General features: G+C 37.2%; 1 long non-coding RNA gene across 1 annotated transcript in view; it reads right to left on the bottom strand.

The window, feature by feature from the left end:
• LOC106902917 overlaps nucleotides 1-19,328 on the bottom strand; it is a 41,999-nt gene extending 22,671 nt beyond the window's left edge. The window contains exons 1-2 of the long non-coding RNA XR_001414614.1: nucleotides 19,183-19,328; nucleotides 8,631-8,692 (exon numbers count right to left, since the gene is read on the bottom strand). This is a non-coding gene — a long non-coding RNA (uncharacterized LOC106902917). The remainder of the gene's footprint in view (nucleotides 1-8,630; nucleotides 8,693-19,182) is intronic.
• Nucleotides 19,329-19,771: the final 443 nt, after the last annotated feature.

Below are 19,771 nucleotides of genomic sequence, written 5' to 3'. Positions count from 1 at the left end.
TGATTGCAAATCACTGCTTACTTTAGTACTTTAATGTCTCTGTACAGGTAATTTGCCAATTTCCAGATTGCTCATCAAAGAAATCATATTTATTCTCAGAAATGTGGAATGTAAATTATTGGAATGTTTTGTTTTGCTTTGTTATCAACTTTGTCCTGGAATGAAAGAAACATGATTTCAGATTGCATTCAAAGTAGAAATTATTGATACTTTATCTGCTATTGTCATGACAGTTAATGAATCTTTCCATTTTTCAATTCTGAAATCTTACATTTGATACCTTACCTCTCAGAAATTAAATAACAGCCAAGCCCTTAATAAACTTTAAGTTGAAAAATAATATCATGAATCTCAGCTCATTAACTTTTCTCTAACATGTTTCCCGTGTAACTTACCACTTTGTGGATGTGTACAACCAAATACTATAAATCAAATTTCATAACTGCATAAAGCACTGAAATAAATGGCTTTATACTGGCATAAAAATCCAGTGATGAACTGGGCTCTGAACCTGTTTATTTTGTTCTCTTGGGAAATAGGAAAGGAAGACAAAGACAAGTAAAACATCAAGAAGAAGAGCAAACGTGAGACAACATAAATGGCCTGAAATTGATTCCTTTTACTTTGGTGACATTTCATTAACTTCAGTGAAGCTTTGGAGGATTTTTATAGAAAGGCAAGTGGAGAAAGGAAAGAAAGACTTTTCTTGCAGACCTCAATATTCTGATTTGCTGACCTGTGATTTTATATAGGGAAGAGCAATACACTACTTTCAATTCTCAAAATAACCCTGTCTCTCATCTCTTTATTTACATGTGACTTTGCAGATCATTTGTATCAATCCTAGCTATGCAGCAGTCCAGAGAAAAGGCTTGCAGATAGAACTGCTAATCACAACTCTGATATTTTTAAATTAAAGTTCTCTTCAGCTTTCTTACTAGTCACAATAACAGGCTGTGACTACTTGATTATTCAGAAATATTCCAGGAAGGCGGTTCATCTAAGGAAAGCAAATATATTGTGTTTTCTATCTATTGGTGACTATTTTTTTAGTAACTTCAGCCAGAACAAAATGTACAGACACACAACCATGAAGAAGTAAAGCTTCTTAATTAAGATTAAGCAACAAATAGCAGTCTGTATTTTAAATATTCTGTTCCAAATACTCAATGGGGAAAAATGAATACTAAAACACTTCCTGACTTCAAAATCAGGCTGCAACCAGAATTAGGCCAAAAGTTCCTGTTATTTTTATCATTGTACAGTTTAGTACTTTTCATGGTTTAGGAGAACCATGAAAATTTTGCGTGGGAGTCAGCTTGCAGATTCTGATACATCTAAATATATATGCCTATATGTGAGTGTCTTGAGTCAGTTCCCGAAAACCATCCAGCTGGAGCTATTTCAAACATGGCAGTAGCTCTGTGGCATCTGCACAATTTTGGAAGGTGTGACACATGACCAGCGAAAAACATGCGTCCTCTACACGAGTCATTGTAGGCCATGTAGGATGCCCTAGAGTGTCTCAAATGACACTAGATGCTTTTGGCAAATGAATTGAACTCTAAGCTCCCATGGTAGCCAATGGAGCTCAGATAAAGAACTGTTCAGCAGACATCTTCACCAAATAGCTCTTAAGACTCTGGTAAGTTCACAGCTAGGGCAGATCTAACAATTAACTGCAAATACAGAGGTAAATTCCGGTGTCCTTAGTCTGAATGCTGGGCCCTACTTTTACTGAACAAACCAATGTCATGGCAGTCAGGAGAACAATTCTGTTGTAGCAAATTTAGAATTGCTCTGTGATTGTAGAACAACTGATAACAAAATATGAATAAATCACCATGGCTTGAAAATAAACCAATAAAATGCTCTGTAACTTAAGCTTTGTATTGTGTACTGCATTAAAGAACTTGTCTGATATCAATACTTACATACAGCTGGTGCTCTTGTTCTTTAAAATCTGTTAATTATATTTTCTTTTTAAAATAAATTTTAAAAACCCTTCATGACAGTCATTCCGCATCAGTATGAAAGCAAGTTTTATAGCCAACTAAAATCCATGAAAATCTGTATTCCTTATAGAAACATTGATGCAGCTGCTGGTGCGAACAGCAGTGCCCTAAGGTATGCCTATATTATTTTGTGAATGATGCATGCTGTGAAGGGTGCTTGAGCACAAAGCTGCCAGATGCTCTCTGTGACTTGCATATTTGTAGGTCATTTGTGCATTCTGATGGCTGAGCTGTAAATGATAAAATTACAGAACAAAAAATAAAATCTGTATCAGGTCTGCCTTGTGACTGCAATGATACAGCATTAGATCAACTTTTAACGTGGCTAAATTTAATTCAGAAGAAGCAGACTTGTGTCATGATTCTACCTGTTGTCAGCTGCTGATAATGCAGTTTTCTCTCCCACACTTTCAAAGGTTGCAATTGTGAAGCAAATATGCTTATGTGTATTTATTGCCCCTGTGCGTAACTTCCAGCTTTATTAATCCAGAAGGGAACTTAACTGTTTTGGTTTGTGAGATGAGTGCTATGTGGAAAGGACCAAATTCCTCTTAGTCTTTATAAACACACAAATGCGATGTCATCAATCATTATGGTGTCATCCAGAGACTTCACAAATGTTTAATCCCTTGTGCTATTCTCCTGTCAGAATAAAGAGGAACTCCCAAAGGTCTTCTAGGTTATAATTCACAGTCAAAAAGATTGAAGTGAAAGGAAACACTGAGTTGGAGATGTTCACAGCTAATACTATGCTATATGGAGTATGTTAATCAATCACACAGAGACAGACCTGAAATTACTCCTGATAGAATTTAAAGACGACCCAAAGATTTGTATTATATTAAATAAAAAAGGGGTGCACCAATCACACAAAGAAGTTTGTTTTACTTGCTAACTTTGGATCTCCCAAATAAAGTATGTGTCAGCGCAGCTGAATAAAGCATTAGAGATCGTGGAACAATGAATGCCAGTCATGCAGAATGGGAGACTGCATGCTGGAAATCTGTAAGGAGGTATAAGGATTTAAGAGCTATATTAGTCAAGAGATTCAAGCTTTTTATACAATGATGTGACTGTGATTCCTGGTGTGCAAAGTGGGGATTAGTTCATTAAAAATGAAAGTTAACAGCAGCTTTGCATGTGGCATCGGTGAGTCCAGTATTGGAGTACCGTGTACTCAGTGAGTACCCAGTGATTTTAGTGGGATATTAAAAAGATGAAAAACGTGCAGACAAGATGCACCAATAAAGGTTCTAGAAGACTCAAGAAATGTCATAGAGGGATAAATGTTTGGTCTTCCACAAGGAGATTAAGAGGTGAATTCATTAGAGCACATAAATACTCTCACTGAACAAAATGCCAGGTATTAAAGGCCCTTTACTCTAATCAGGTATAATGGTTGGAATTTAGAAGTAGATTAATACAAATTCAAAACAAAGCACAAATCCTTAACATTGAAAATAATTGCAGCAAACTACAAAAACTTCTCAATCTCCTGAAATCCTCAAAATTGTACAAGTGTATAGAATAAAAAGTGGCTAGTCGGTTAAAAGATAATGGAATGACATTAAGCGGTCTGTGATACGTAAGAATCTGGCTGGGTGAACTAATAACTTGTAAAGCTGTGAAAAGAGTTTGGGTAGGCCCTTCCAGGATACTATGAAGCAAAGGAACCAGGAAGTCTGAACAAGAAGAAATGCTGAGAAATATGGAAGATGTAAGGGTGGACCACAGAGAAGATTTGTAGCATAAACAAAGTTTGAGGCTGGTTGAAACAAGTATGTGTGTGCCTAATACAAAAGCAGCTTTGAACTCGATGCCAAAGCGCTGCTATACGAGTATTACAAAGTGTTGTTGAATACTCACATGTATTTTATGGCTAAGACTACTTACCCTGCCAGTTTCTTTGCTTTCTTTGTACATATCACTTTTACCAATCTTATTTTTACTTTTTTTCAGGAGCAAAGATAGGTTCAAGAAACCATAATAGATGGTTCTCTGAGACTTAGATGACATTTATGTAGCTTTATGTCATGCATCTGTAATAATATCAGGGGGAGGAATAGAGTTTCCATGTCCAAATGCACTAGTCTGTTAGTATATATCAGAAAAAAATACTCTCTGTGAGTACTAAGTTCAAACCAAAAATAAATGAAAAAGATTTTTGCTATTAAGCCTGAAAATAATATTAAATACAGCATGGCAAATATATTAGGAAGCCAAAATCCAAAGGTCTCACAGGATAGCTTGTTTATCAAGTTTCCAACCCAGCTTATGGATAGGTTCAATTAGGCTCAAATATTTTTGCATGCTTATATCAGTAAAACTTCAAACCTTCTCAGATTCACTTATATCATTAATCATAGTTAATAGGCAAACATGAAAAGCTACAGCCCACTCATTCTGTCTGAGTGTATTCAGATATGCATTCAGATTAATTTGTGGTTAATTTATCCTTATTTCTATAGTTTATGAGTACTTATGTATGAGTTGTAAAAGACAGCACAGTGAGGAGATGTTAATGCAGTCTTTCCAAAGCAAAGACACCACTTAGGCAAATATTTGGCAAGAGCTACATAATATTTTATGTTTGCAATTAGCTTTTGGGGTCATTTTCTATATCAGTGGGAGTCTCATTTGACAAATTATCCACTATTGTTAAGCCTTTTTTTCTTATATTTATAGACTCTAAAGCCAGAATATTCTGCTCATAACATTTTATTCAGTGATGCCTATATTAATTTCCTAAAAATTTCTGGTTATTGATTTGGAGACTTAAGCTGATGGAACTGATCAAGTTGTTAGATAAACTTTTGAAATGGTTAATTAACCTTCTTCTTAAAATACGCAACTCATTTCTTATGTAAATTTGTCTATCTTTGGGCCCCAGAGATAACATTTTGTTTGTTCAGTGGTTTCTACTGTCAATGTAGACATTTCCCCTTCACCCATATGGTGCATATCCATAAAACGTGATCAGACCAAGATTACTCAGGGCTTCCCTGTAGGATATTTATGTGTAGAGGATAATCCCACATATGATGAGGGACTTGTAAGGCTTGGTTCTTGTCTTTAGGGCAACTTACTCTTTTATTGTATAGTTGCTTCTGCAGCAATACTGTTCACCATGGTAGTTGAGGTAATGATGATTTCTGATGAAAATTTTGCTTAAAAATCCCTTGCTTCATAAGCTTTCCTGTACAGTTGAAGGCATTTCTTACCAACCATAAAGAGAAAAAGAGAAAAGAGTTCAACTTCCATGTTTTAGCCATTCTTTTCCCTTGTCACTGCATTTGAGAATAAAGTTGTCTGAAGTAGATACTATCTTAAGTATGATATCATATTCCAATGCTCCTCTACTTTTCTAATTAACCCAGACTATATTATTTTTTTTTCAGAGTCATCCCACAGTACCACCAGAGAGTTCAAAATACATTATTGCCATGTTTCTAGTCAATAAACCATAGTGGTGTATGGAATAGACTTTGCATACAAGAAGCTGAGGTCTTACTTTCTCAATATTCTTAATATTTTTTGGCAAACACATTTTAAATCTTTAGGCAAACTGTTGAAAGTTAGTGGCACTCTAAATTTTATACACTTTAGCGATCTTTTTTACAGTGAGACAAATTTTGGTTGAGCACATCTGTGATGGCTGGAGGACATTTCCTACTATGCCTCCTAAAGATAAAGTGGTAGTCCTGACTCTTGTGCATTTACACCAATGTGGGTACAGCAGTATGAACAAATATATTTTTGAACTTGTTTATGCTACATACGTGTGTTTATATTAGGAAAAACAAGTAGGCCTGCAGTATACAATGTGAAATAGTAAGGATTTTTGCTTCTGGTTCCACTGCATTCATTGAATTAGAGGAACTAAACAAACTAACAAAAAAAATCAAAGCACCAAAGATTGCAAGTCAGAAGAAAATTTTATGATTAACTTTGTGGATGCGACAAGCTAAAGTGTGTCCAATTCAGCACATTCCTGCCTATAGCTTTTAACTGTTTTTAGATTATCTAGAACATGAATTGTTTCTACACAAGGAAATGAAGAAGGAAGATTATGAAGAAGTTCTTTACAATGAGGGTGGTGAAACACTGGAACAGGTTGCCCAGAGAGGTGATGGAGGCCATTGAGGTAATGATGATTTCTGATGAAAATTTTGCTTAAAAATCCCTTGCTTCATAAGCTTTCCTGTACAGTTGAAGGCATTTCTTACCAACCATAAAGAGAAAAAGAGAAAAGAGTTCAACTTCCATGTTTTAGCCATTCTTTTCCCTTGTCACTGCATTTGAGAATAAAGTTGTCTGAAGTAGATACTATCTTAAGTATGATATCATATTCCAATGCTCCTCTACTTTTCTAATTAACCCAGACTATATTATTTTTTTTTCAGAGTCATCCCACAGTACCACCAGAGAGTTCAAAATACATTATTGCCATGTTTCTAGTCAATAAACCATAGTGGTGTATGGAATAGACTTTGCATACAAGAAGCTGAGGTCTTACTTTCTCAATATTCTTAATATTTTTTGGCAAACACATTTTAAATCTTTAGGCAAACTGTTGAAAGTTAGTGGCACTCTAAATTTTATACACTTTAGCGATCTTTTTTACAGTGAGACAAATTTTGGTTGAGCACATCTGTGATGGCTGGAGGACATTTCCTACTATGCCTCCTAAAGATAAAGTGGTAGTCCTGACTCTTGTGCATTTACACCAATGTGGGTACAGCAGTATGAACAAATATATTTTTGAACTTGTTTATGCTACATACGTGTGTTTATATTAGGAAAAACAAGTAGGCCTGCAGTATACAATGTGAAATAGTAAGGATTTTTGCTTCTGGTTCCACTGCATTCATTGAATTAGAGGAACTAAACAAACTAACAAAAAAAATCAAAGCACCAAAGATTGCAAGTCAGAAGAAAATTTTATGATTAACTTTGTGGATGCGACAAGCTAAAGTGTGTCCAATTCAGCACATTCCTGCCTATAGCTTTTAACTGTTTTTAGATTATCTAGAACATGAATTGTTTCTACACAAGGAAATGAAGAAGGAAGATTATGAAGAAGTTCTTTACAATGAGGGTGGTGAAACACTGGAACAGGTTGCCCAGAGAGGTGATGGAGGCCATGTCCCTGGAGACATTCAAGGTCAGGCTTGATGAGGTTCTGAGCAATCTGATCTAGTTAAAGACGTCCCTGCTTACTGCAGGGGTGTTGGAATAGATGACCTTTAAAGGTCCCTTCCAACCTAACACGTTCTATGACTCTATGAAATAGAAACATTTCAAATTATAAGTTCCACAAATTCTAGGGCTAATTTCAATTTAGCTACCTACAAAGGTTACCAAAACCCATTAATTATACAATTTTTTAAAAAACTTTCTCATTGTTTCCACACTGAACTAACCTAACAGTATCTGTACAGGAGACTAGATTTTTAATTTTTTTCCTTTGGCAATGTCACCGAGGAGACACTTTTTGTTCAGTTGTAGGGGACTTAATTTCTCATTCTCCTTTTTTTTGCCAACAATCTTAAAATATACATCTTGATTCCCAACTGCTTCTCTTATTGGGAATACCTACACTGGAGACCAAGAAGTGTTTCTTAGCTCCTGGGTGCCTGGGCCAGATCACCCCTTGTATGTCCTAACTATCTCCCAAGATGACATGCAGGCATGCAGTATCATCACTGCTCTCCTCCCAACGGCTAACAGGCAGAGAGCGACCTCTGTGATAAATTCTGCAGACTATTTGCTACAAAAAACACTTAATAGCTAGGAAGAAACTAAAAAGTGAATACGTTAAATGGCAAAACCTTGACTTTGTTTTACTTGGTATGATGGAAATGATATTTTTTCTACATGTCCTATTTCTTCTAACTGCAATAAATGAGTTCACTTGTAAAATGAAGAGCAGTAATCTCAAAGCACTGCACGGTGAAAGAAGTTATACAAGGATAGGAGGTATCAAATATGTCTGCTGTGTAGACCTCTTGGTGCCAATTTATTGCTTTTGATTATTTTGACTCATAAAGTAGTTAATAACTTATACAGTACCTATTTATACACAGAAATGTACTTCATGCCATTCCTAACTGCAAGATATATTTAATTCTAGGATTAAAAATCATGTTGGTGAATGATTTTATGTAAATGTAAAATTAATTTGCATTGTTAAATTGACTCTTTTTCCTACCAAAACAGAAGGAAGGAGTATAACAGAATAAATAAAATGAACAATAGCTTATAATTCCATTAATGGATATTTACAAACTGCAGGGTTATGCCATCTTCTTTCTCACTGAAAGATTATTGTTCTTTTATAACTGAAATAATAGCAAAGGAGCCATTTGCTTTAAGGTTTATAAAATAAGTATCCTACAAATGTCAAAGCCAGGAATTTTGGTCTTGGTGTTTTACAATTTATTACATATATTTATTACATCCTTATGGAATCACCTTTATTTCATGTAGCAAAGACTTTATTAGGAATCTGGACTTCGTTACCTACTGCTTGCAATAATTAGAAAATATCTAAGGAATCATTTTTGTTTTCTGAGGGAAGAGATGGGCAAAATTAAGAGAAAAAAATATTTTTACCTCAGTTTATAGTGCATGTCAGTTCATCTGCTCCCAGGGTCAGAAGTGTAAAAAGTAGAAAGCTGTGGATAGAAGGAATAGGATAACATCTACTATATAGGTTGAATACCAGTATCAGTCAGGGTCAGTGTTGTAATAAAAAACAATAACAAATATATTGTTGGAGACAATCTAGTTCCCTGGAGACAGGGGCAAAATTTTAGCTTTCTATGTGTTTCTTCAGGTTCTTTATTTTATGTTTTTGGCAAGAGAATAATTACTTGCATAGAGCTGTGGCCCAGGAGGTCTAAGAGAAGTATTTTTTTTTTTATGTCTCATGCAAGAAATTATTGGGCTGTCCACTGCTGATTGAAATGTTTCCAAAACGCATACTCAGTCTGTCCACATTAAAATGGTTTAAATTACACTGAAACAGGCTTGTGTACCAGAGAGAAAAAAGGACCTTTCTCTCCTAATCCCTGACAACATATTAGTTTGGCACCAAAAATCACAGTGACTCCCAAGATATTTGTGAAAATCTAATTATTTTTACTATTTAATGAATTAAAAAACTCTTCTATTTATCAAGGGGTGAACTCATTGATAATTTCTGTCTGCAGTCTTTAAGCATGCACAGAATTTCTCTTAATTCCCCTCTTTAAAGCCTGATTTGTTCAATGACTTCCTGCAAATCCTCAGCTTATTTCTATCAACCCTTTAATAACTCTTCCATTTTCTTCTGAAAGAAAATGTATGAATAATACTATTCCCAAAATAGTATTTCTATCAACCTCAAATCTGATGGGTCATGTGAAAAAACAAACATATTCCAATAAGACTGAATCTTATTTTCTGGGAAGTTTTATAAAATATAATTGTAGTTTTGCATACAGTTTTCACAGTGGCAAATTTTGCGATGTTAAATAATAACTCTCACAGTTTTTAATCTTAATGAAATAATTACCCACAGTTTCAAACTGTAAAAATATAAGTACCTTAATGTGATTACTGTCAGTACTTTACCTTGTTCCTGTTTTTCATAGACAGAAAGTTATTTTCGTATATCAGGCATTTTTACTTTTTTTTTGTGAAAAGTTAAAGATGGAGGTGTTATCATCAATAGATCCCTTTGGAATGTCTTACCCAAGCATGGTAAATAAATTTAATAGGTAAAGGTAAAACTGTGGTTTTCTAACATAATCACCACACATTTTTGTCACACTGAGAAGCTATTGCCCAGAGGTCCTCCTTGATAAAGCCCTATATTATTATTATTGTTATTATTCATTTTGTTCCTGTTTCTGTGTACCTAGACAAAGACTTAGCATTTCCTAGGAAACATGAATCTGTGCAGTAGGATGCAAACAAGCATCACCAATTACACCTTGAAGGTGACTATGTGAAATTAATTGATCATTCCTGATCAATATCTGATAGATCCAAATCACCAAGATAAAGGCTGAATGCATGCAGAAAACTAACTGCATACTTTGCCTTTACTAAGATCTCCCTAGACCAGATCAAATACCCAGTGATGGAGAAAAACTTGCACTTTTCTATTCCTAGTGTCCTTTTCACAGAGAACTTATTCTTCAGAACTATCAATCTGGTAGCTCTAACTAAAATTTAGCTCACTTATAAGAAATACATATTACTCATTTTAGATTCATTATCCTACATTTCAGCTATGAGCTTTTAGACTGCTTTACTGTAGTTAAATTACTTCTCTTTCTTTCTAATATCTCGCTTCCCCAGCTATTCACCCACTGCCAGTTTCATTTCTTTATAATGCCATAGATGCACTGTTTTAATCTAAAGTGTTCTTAAGAACATTAGTTTGCAAAAGGCTCCTTGAAAGATAGAATTATACAGACTAAAAAGAAGTCAGAAGTACTTAGAGGAAGAAGAGATTACACTGGATGTCTTCATCCTGACACTTAAATGGAGTGTGACATTCTCAAAATATTAGTAGAACATGGGACGTCAAGAAAATAGTAAAATATTTGTGTTCTATTAACACAGAAAGTTGTGTAGAGGCATAAAGGAAGATTCAAAACCAGAAATGACAGGGTAGGTTAGGAAAAAAAATCTAGTATGGCAGTAATACCATCACGTGGAGAAAACAGTATTATACTTTATAACAGATGAAAGGTTCTGTCTATTGTATGAAAGAGATAAAATACAAAAGCAATAAGTACTGCATAATCCAAACTCATTGTTCAAGTCATACACTGCTCATTCTCTGACAGCAGTCCAAGGATAAATATCAGTGGTATGTATGTACAGGCTGCTTGGATAAGTATTTTAAAAATCCTACACTGACTTGGTGGGGTAAATAATACAATTTATTAAAATAAATAGAATATGTGAATTAAGGTCACTTTCTAGTGCAAAGAATAGAGTCATAAATCTAATCTTGCTAAGCCCTGGGATTGGCAGACTCAGATTTTTCCCACTCAAAGAAACATTAACTGAAATATGTCAAGAGAAAACAACTCAAGCCTGTGACCCTGTCGTATACTTCTTCTGGTCCAATAATAGTTTACAGGGGCAATTGAGAACAAAGCAAAACAAAAAATCTTTCCCCAAGTAAGCAGTTCCACATTTGATCCTAATCTGTTTCTTATCTTGTAACTTTTAGGGAATATTGAAAACCTCTGTTTCTGGAAACATGAAACTGTTATTGTTTACCTACGAGTTCTACTACTGGTAGGGTTAAATTGTCCTTTTTATGATTGAAACTGTGGGATTTCTTCAGTATTGGACAGTATCTCAATGCAAAAGTAGAGAGAATGTAAGAAAGAATAAACATCTGAATAAATGCTTGATTTACTTCACATGAATTTTCTTCTGTGCATAACTTCACAAACTGCAAATGAAAAAGTTGCATGCTGAGATATTCAAATTTTCCACAGGAGGATAAGGAGAGGGTCTTCAGAGGCAAAGAATTTCACTAGTTAATCATTCTTTGAGAAAAAAATCCACTTTTTCAAAGTGATTTTTCTAAAACAATATCCATACTCCTTAATTTTAATTACTGCAGATGATGTTTACCATATTTCCTAATGTTCCTACCTCCCAAAAATATCCTACAAGCTAGTTACTCTCTACTAGAAACAAAAACACATCCTCTAAGGTTTGTGTAACATAGAATCATAGAATGGTTTGGGTTGGAAGGCACCTTAAAGATCACCGAGTTCCAACCCCCTGTGTCAACTGTACCACACAGCTCAGTGTTGTTGCCAAACTTGCTGAGGGTGCGCTCAGTCCCACTGTCCACGTTGCCAACAAAGACGTCAAACAGTGTCTGTCCCAGTATTGACCCCTGAGGGACACTACGCATCACTGCTGTCCACCTGGACATCAAGCTATTGACTGCAACTCTTTAAGCACAACCATCCAGTTCTTATACACAGAGTAGTCCATCCATCAGATCCGTGTCTCTCCAATTCAGAAATAAGGATATCATGTAGGACACTGCCAAATGCTTTGCACACTGTAACACTATCACAGAAGGCCACTAAATTTGTCAGGCATGATTTGCCCTTAGTGAAGCCATGTTTTCTATCACCAGTCACCTCTTTATTTTTCATCTCCCTTAGCATAGTTTGTAGGACAATCTACTCTATGTTCTTGCCAGGCACAGAAGTGAGACAGACCAGCCTGTAGTTCCCTAGGTCTTCTTGTTTTTTCCTGTTTAAAAATGGATGTTATGTTTCCCCTTTTCCAATCAGCAGCAACTTCAATGGGCTGCCATGACTTCTCAAATGTGATGGATAGTGGCTTAGCAAATTCAGCCTCCGGTTCTCTCAGGACCCTCTGATGTATCTCATCAGGTCCCATGGATCTGTGCACCTGATCTGTCTCAGATCTGATCTTCCCCTCGTACTGGTGATCATCATCACCAGTACTAAATGTCAGTTGCTAGTTTTGGTGTCATGGAACAGTTCTCCTACAGATAACTGTATCCCTTACCACAGTTCCTTAATTTAACTACTGATGATGAAATACCTTAAATAGAAGTAACACTTCTTCTGTTGTTGTATTAATTATAGGGAGAAAGAAAAAAAAAAAAAGGCAGTTGTTCTCATCAGTATAATAAGCAGACCATACAAGGAAAAAAAATGCATTTGATTAGTAACAGGATACTGTATCTATGAACAGACTTCTAACGGATACTCCACATCTGCCTATTTTTTCCTTCCCACCAGGGTGATTCCTGTATCAAGCTCATAACAACTTATAAGTGTACTAATGCATTACTTTTACAAAAATTACTGATTCCAAAATGTCAAGTGATGAAAAATCCACTGTGCTCCTAAGTGTAATGTTCCAATGGTTAATTACATTCATCGTTAAAAGTGTTTCCCTTTTTTATGTTCTGAATACATCTACCCTCAGCTTCCAGCCATAGCATCTCATTATACCTTTGTCTGCTAGATCAAAGAGGTCTCTTCCCTTGGAAATCTTTTTGTGTTAATACTGATCATCCATAATTCTATAAGTTGAGTTTTGATGTTATTGAAGTTGATTTGATTTTTCATAACCTTTTTGACTCTTACACTAAGTGAATACAGGAACGCAAAGTTGAAATGCCTGACATATTTCATATTGCTTTATTTTGGTCTTTGCATCTGTTTGACAATCTGAATGACTACTGGAAGTTTGGGGAGTTTATAAGCATCCTTGTCAAAATAGTTGTTTTTCTAAAATATTTTCCAAAACCTGCAAGACCCTGGAGGCTTTTTTTTAATTGCTGTAGCCAATGACCTTGACATGGGATGAAGTTTAAAATCATCCTTTTTCTCCCTGAAGTGATATTGCACTGTGAGAAAGAGATGCACTTCAGGAAAAGAAAAAAAAAAAAAAAAAAAAAAAAAAAAAAGAGAGAGACTTTGTATGTAAGCAGGATATAGAATATATTTTAAAGTTAAACCATTATGAAATTTATGAAATTTAGCTAGTCAGTATAATTTTAAGAAACTGCTTTAAAGCAACCTCACACTGACCCACTTTTTTGTTGTCATTTCTACAATAAAAATTGATAACACATTCTTGTCCTTGCAGAATTATTGTATTGACAGAGGAAATTTAACTCCATGCATGATTAATGACCAAGGTAGCGCTCTATCAAACATGCAACATGCACTGGGATATTCGATGCATCTGACAGCCCAAGAATGATTATTCTTTAGGGGAATAGAAAGCAGACTGGGACAAAATTACAGTTACCAATGCATCCTGCCGCATCAATAAAATGGCACACCACAACAAATGGGACTCTTGACCTCATCACTTACAGCGGGGCAGATCATTTGTATAAACAAGTTATTTAGGTGCTTAGACAGTTTTCTTTAATGTACTTTGCTGTTGATTAATAAGGCCTCCCTCCATTTTTGCACAACACGTTAGAGATTGTCTAAGAAGGGAAAGAAGCAAAGCATAGTCTTGAGAATGAAGCAATACACTGGAAATTCCAATTCTATACAGATCTCTAGTTCTAAATTGGGCAAATTACATATTTACTAAAGCTTCATCTCAAGAAAGTATCGTGCATAAGTATGCTTGTAGGTACCATGTATAAACATTGAAAAAGCCCAGAAATGCCAACTCCATTTTCATGGCAGACCTTTTGTATGTGTTAGCATGAGAGTTGTGCTAATTTTTAAAAAAAACACAGCTGCTATTTTCCCCCCTAACTACAGATATCCTTTCTCCTAGCAGACTAATAAATAGTTTTCATTGTGCTCTAGGTATTTTTTTTTCTGCATCTCATTTTGATATTTGAAAATATTGGAGAAAACAGAGCAGTTTCTGTTACAGCCAGAGAGCTTTTCTGGAATGTTATGCTGTGTATTTTCATTGGAAAATGAGAATTTGCTATAAAAGCAACGTTTTATTGAAGCATTGATTTAAACTAATGTTTTCCAAAATAACAAGTTTTCTACACCCATCTGTTTAACTTGTAAGGAATGAGTTTTCAAAGGTCATTCTAGGTATCCTAGTATTTCAAGTTGTTTTCAGTTTCTGAACTATAATCCAGGGAAATGATTCAGGGATTGTCTGATTTCTAGGTTATTTCCATTATGCAGGGAGAGTCTAACTCCAGAGGCCTCTGTATAAGCTAGCTAAACAATCTCCACGCATAAGGCAGCCTGTGTATGTTTCTTTTTCTGAAATTAACAAAGCCCTGAATTTATTTTACTTTTTTAAAGCAATTAGTAGGTTTTGATTGTTTCATTTTTTTAAAAAAATTTTGACTGTATGTTTCAAATTAGATCATATTGAAATAATTTCTGATTTTGTCTACAGAAAGAAATACAACATTAGTGAGGTAAATAAGACTGTTTTTTCTCTTTACAGTCTTTATCTCTGTCTTTTTTATTGGTCTTACATTTCAGATAATCTGGTTAATTCTCTTGCTTTTGTCTTTCTTGTTGTTTCTTGTCACCATTCAAAGTCAAAAGAGGACATTGCTGAACCGAACAATGAAATATGTGCTTAAACTTCAGTTCCAGCTAGAGAGACAGATCTTAGTCATCTCTCAGGAATATCTGACAGATTAATTAATTAAAAATTTAAAAATCAGATCATTTACCTTAGACAATCCAAGGCATGTTGGGAGTCTCTTTAGATCCACACTTCTTAAAAGAGCTGTAAGAACAACTAGACTGTATTCTGCAGTCATATATTAAGTATTATTTTACTTATTTTTTTAGCCTTTATTTTTATATTTTCCTTATTTTCTGGTGTGTTAGCAGTTCTGTTAAAGCAAGACAGAAACATTTTGAATTTTTTCCTTCTTCACAAGTGTTGGATCATATGTGAAGAAATACTGATCTGCAATTTAAGTTACTCCAACTCATCTGGACTTTCATATTCTCCTCCAATAGTTTACCTTTCCTCCCACAAAACATACAATGTGTTACATATCCCCCAGCAAAAATTCTCACTCCACTCCCCCGGTGCATAATTTTCAAGGAAACATCTCCTCACTTGTTAAAAGCCTTATGATTAAACAATGAACCAAACTAACTGGAATTTGTTCAGCGCTACACAGGAGGAGAAAAAAAGAGATGTTACTCTTGGTTGAAAGAAATTAAAACAACTTCTTGGAAAGGCTGTCCATTTAGTGGTCCACTTTTCTCCATTAAAGTCTATCCATACTTCCCCACTGGGACCAAGCAAAGCTCTCTTTCCCCCTAAGAGCATAAAATACCTTGCAACTACAGCTAATGGGCTCACAAGGATCTTACTAATTATGGTGGTTGGCAGAGCTGTGGAAATTAAAAGTATCACCTTTTGCAAACCCTTTGCTCCATCTTTAATAAGTCAGCCAAACAGGGGAGGAGAAACTAAGCAGTGTTGGGCTTCTCAGTGCTGCACTGAATCATTGCTGTCTTTGCTGCATTTCATCCTCCTGCCCTAGGAGAAGGTGAATGAATGACTGATGTATGGCTAGCACTGGGCTGGACTGAATGACAGGTGTTTTGTTTTGCTGCTCCCAGCTTTTTTTCTGTGCAGCTGTTTACACAACCTATGCCTGACACTGGACTAAACAATGCTGATCCTTAGTGTTCTGCATAAATATGCAGCTCTGAATTAAACTCTTGGAGACATGTATTGATCTTTGCATCGTTACAAATGTCTATGTTTTATCAAGCCGTAACATCATCTGTTTAGTATAGCTCTTTCTGTTTTCTGGTAGTCATGTTTCCTCACTGTGTTGCAGCTAGATAATGACAGAATCTAGATATTATGACTATTATTTGTATGATTGATATTCATTTGGACAGTCAATATTCATTGCAACTATTAGAGTTGCAGGTCAGTAATGTGGTCTCTGCCTTACACAGCTTTCAGCCCAGGAGGGGCATTGCTTTCCTGGAATTATCATTATTCTTCTCTGTAATCTTCTTCTCATCAAGAAACTGCTGTGTTTCATATGTTCCTGGTGATCTAAGCAGAGAGGAACTTAGACCAACACCTAGATGAAAACACAGCTTGATTTTGCAGTTAATAATATGACTGTGACTGAAACCAGAAGCTTTTACACTTTAAAACCTAATCCTCCCTCCTTCTTTAGGTAGGTCTCCTATTACAGTATGAATTAATCCAATAATTCATTTGCTACAAAGAGCAGGAGGCATCCGTCAGCACAGATGAGTTACTGCAGTACCTACCCATTTTAACTAAGAATGTATAAAATAATATTTCTGATTTAGTTATGCAATCTTTGTTGACAAGTGCTGTCTCCTTTGTGATGAGTATTGTAACACCTGCCTTGAAAAAGGAGTACCTGTCTAAGCAGGAATGTAGTAAATATAATCTTGCTGTCTGGATATAGTTTAACTATATGATTGATTCACTGTGACTACAGGCAAATGAGAGAGTGCTATCAATACTACACTAAAAGTATTTGCATCTGGAGCATAGTCTTCTCATTCTTCTCACAGTCACAGAGAACAATTAGTTTATAATACAGTCATAAAGATTTGTTGGTGGTATTGCATGCTTTGGTACAGGAAAAGTTCCAGCTGTGCTGGATCAACTTGCACAGGAAAAAATGTACAATTTTTCCTATTGGAAAAGGAAGAGGGGAAAAAATCAGCAGTCTTTCAAAATCTTGCAGGGGAATTTCAGTATGTATTGTGCTGCCAAGCATCTTAGTAGTTTGCCACTAAATTGGTATTGTGCTGTTTAGAGAAACTTCTTGGTGAAATCATTCCTAAAGATGGGGTGAAATGTCATTTATATCCTGTGATACACAGTTGTATGTCTCTTGCCCTGGGGAACCTGTAGCTCCTTCAGTGCTGTGGAGGAATGATTGATATATATACCAGTGTAAGATGTCATGACCATGTCATCCTAAACCCCAAAAGTCAAGTGATAAAATTTGTTTCTCCATCATGACCCTGCATTTGTAACATTTTCCTCTTGCTAAGACTTCATTTTTCCCAGAGATGAGGACATGTAGTGTTTTTGCGAGGCCATAACCTCCAGGCTCAATAATTGTTTTTTCTCTCTGGTCCATTTATTTAGTTTTCTCATTCAATTTCATTAACCTGGTTACGAGGAGAAGTAAAACAAGTTTTACTGTATACCAGTGAGTTTCATGGTAAGGCAAGCAATTCTATTTCTATCTCAACCCATGTGTAACATCTTGTGTTACAGAGCTCATGTGACTTGAGTTACATGGAGTAATTTGTTGTGCCACATCAAATTCTGTGCAACTCTGCAGTTGAGTGGATGCAGTATTCCAGTTGTGGCCTCACCAGTGCAAAGTAAAGGGAAATTTTTCCTGCTGTACAATGGCCTCCAGCTCCTCCTGTTTGTTGCCCACACTGCATGCATTTGTGTAGATGCACTTTAGCTGGGCTAATTTTCCTGCCACTTTTATGGGGTGCTGAGCCCCAATACCCCCATGACCGTGCTCAGACCCTACTGTGGTTGCCAACCTATCACTGTCCCTGATGTCATCACTACCACATGGGTTACCATCCCCCACCTCTACTGAGACAACAGGCCACAAGACCTTGCTCGTGCTTTTACCCACCAGCACTGGTAATCTGCTCCCAGGCTCCTCTTTAGTAATCCTGGTTTCACAGAATCTTCTAGGTTGGAAGGGACCTTAAAGACCATCTTGTACAACCATCAACCTAACTTTGACAAAAATAGACACCCGCACAACAAACAAAAAGCAACACCATTACTAAACCATATCTCCCAGCACTACATCAACCTGTCTTTTGAACACCTCCAGGGATGGTGCCTCAACCACCTCCCTGGGCAGCCCATTCCAATGGCTGATAACCCTTTCAGTGAAAAAATTTTTCCTAATATGCAGTCTGAACCTCCCCTGGCATAACTTGAGGCCATTTCCTCTAGTCCTGTCGCCTGTGACTTGAGGGAAGAGACCAACCCCCACCACTCCACAACCTCCTTTCAGGTAGTTGTAGGGAGCAAGGAGGTCTCCCCTCAGCCTCCTCTTCTCCCAGCTGAATAACCCCAGCTCCCTCAGCCTCTCCTCATAAGACTTGTGCTCCAGACCCCTCACCCTTTTTGTTGCCCTTTTCTGGACTGGCTCCAGCACCTCGATGTCTTTTTTTATGGTAGGGGGCCCAAAACTAGACACAGTACTCAAGGTGGGGCCTCACCAGCGCCGAGTACAGGGGGACAATCACCTCTTGAGCCCTACTCACCATGCTGTTCATCCCCATCCTCCTTCAAATCTAGTTTAAAGACCTTTCAATGAGCCCTGCTAATTCTTGCCCCAGTAAGACTTGGGTAAGGCTTGCCCCACCTGTTGCCAGCAGGCCCAATGTCCTGTAGGTCATCCCATGATCAAAAAAACCAAAGTCCTCCCAGTACACCAGCCTCAGAGCCAGGAGCTAATCTGCTGGCTCTTCCTGTTTATCCCCTCATCAATTCCTGCAAGTGGTGGGATAGAGGAGAACACAACTTGTGCTCCAGATCCCTCAACCAGCTGCCCAAGGGCCCTAAAGTCTCTCTTCATTGCCCTTGGACTACTGGCAGCTACCTCATCGCCACCTACACCTCCATCCTGATTTACCTGGCCTTTGTTTCCGCGGGAGCTCGGTCCGAGTCCTCACACTCCTCCTTGTGGTGCTCGTTGCAGGCGTAGGGACCACGGTCTTGTCTGGCGCCGGGCGGGGACCGATCACTGACGGACGCTTCCCGCGCGCTCTGCGTGCTCACATCCCTACACGCGCGCCCGCCACGCGCTACGGCTAAAGCCACTGTTAAATGTGCCGCGCCTCGCCCGGCCCCGCCCCCCGTCACGTGTAGCCTCTCGGCGCCCTCGCGAGATTCCCGACTCCTTTCGGGCCTCTCCGCTCTCCCTCGGCTTCTCCGTCCGCGGGCGGCCCGCTCTCCGTCTCCATCCGGTTCAAATGTCAAGTCGCAGCACTCACCGCCGCCGCTGTCTCTCTCCGCGCGGTCTCTGTTCACAGTCTAGAGTCTAGACTATTCGTAGTCCAGAGTTGCTTACAGACCACAGCCATCACAGAATCACCCCTTGTGGTGGGTAATTCAGCAAACGGGAAAGAAATTATTCTGTCCCGCTGAAAGGCAAGACAAGAGCATTGTGTTTAACTTCTAGCAGGGAAAATTCAGGTTAAATACTAGGAGCGAGAAGCCTG

This window comes from Calidris pugnax, unplaced genomic scaffold, assembly GCF_001431845.1.
Source record: "Calidris pugnax isolate Ruff unplaced genomic scaffold, ASM143184v1 scaffold14, whole genome shotgun sequence".
Classification (NCBI taxonomy): Eukaryota; Metazoa; Chordata; class Aves; order Charadriiformes; family Scolopacidae; genus Calidris; species Calidris pugnax.
Note: the sequence above shows the minus strand (reverse complement) of the source record. Positions and strands in the feature narration are given on the sequence as shown.